Raw genomic sequence first — 1070 nt, 5'->3', positions numbered from 1 at the left:
GGGATTTAGATGGAGCAAGTAGAACCCTGACTGAATTCATTTTGGCTGTGTCCTGGCCTGCGGAAACATAGCACAAGGCAAGGCCACCTACTGACTGTCCCACTCATCTCCAAGAGCAGGGCAGAATCTTGTGCACAATAGCAAGCATGCAAAAGACTTGTCCATTCAAATTAGGCCAAGCTACCTATGGCAGAACTTTTCCAATAACATTCCCAGCAAAATGCCACTGAAGATTTGCATGAGGTCCTTCAGTGAGGGCACAGCCTCTGCTTCCTGAGGAAGTGCATTTTTCTTTTGGATGGCTATAATTAAGAGAAAATTTTCCCTTAATGTGAACTAAAATACATTCCCCAGTACCTGTCACACATTACTTGTAATTCCCCTCTCAGAAGCCAAGTAGAAGGATTTTATATGTTTTGCCCCTTTGGAGGTCTTTAAATATTTGAAGACCATCATTTAACCTCTCTTATGTAGATTAAACACACCTTGTTCTTTGAAACCATCCTTTTACAGCACAGTTTCAAGTTCCCATGATGCCCATTTTCTTTCTGCATATATTTTTTCTTAAAACACGTGTCATCACAACACAACCTAATATTGTAAATGGGGGCTGATCAGGCCAGAGGACAGTGGAACTCTCATGTTACTCTTTAAAGGGACTAGATTTCTCTTTATTGGGACTAACTGGATTGTTCCATCATGCTATTGGATCGAGTTCAGATTTCAATCTGCTAAAACCCTCATTGTCTTCCAATGTGAAATCTTTCTGGTCATGTCCCCATCATCCTCTGGTCAGGCAATTTATTTTGTAACTCTTTAGCCATATTTGACCTTATATTTGTTAAATGTCATGTGTTGTTAGATGTGATGCACTTGTCTAATTTTTATTGATTTTGAATTCTCTCTGACATATTAAGAACCCAACCATTCTACTTTCCTATCCTTTATAGTTTTTCTTCCATCCATGACTCTATCTAAAGAATTGCTAATATATGGAATATTAAAGGACCAAAACCAGAGCCCAGGAGCTGACATGAATGGAAACTACTCAGAAAATAAAAAGGAATGGG

This window comes from Vombatus ursinus, unplaced genomic scaffold (assembly GCF_900497805.2).
Source record: "Vombatus ursinus unplaced genomic scaffold, bare-nosed wombat genome assembly UNPS02015105.1, whole genome shotgun sequence".
In the NCBI taxonomy this organism is placed as follows: domain Eukaryota; kingdom Metazoa; phylum Chordata; class Mammalia; order Diprotodontia; family Vombatidae; genus Vombatus; species Vombatus ursinus.
This window is presented reverse-complemented; position numbering follows the sequence as displayed.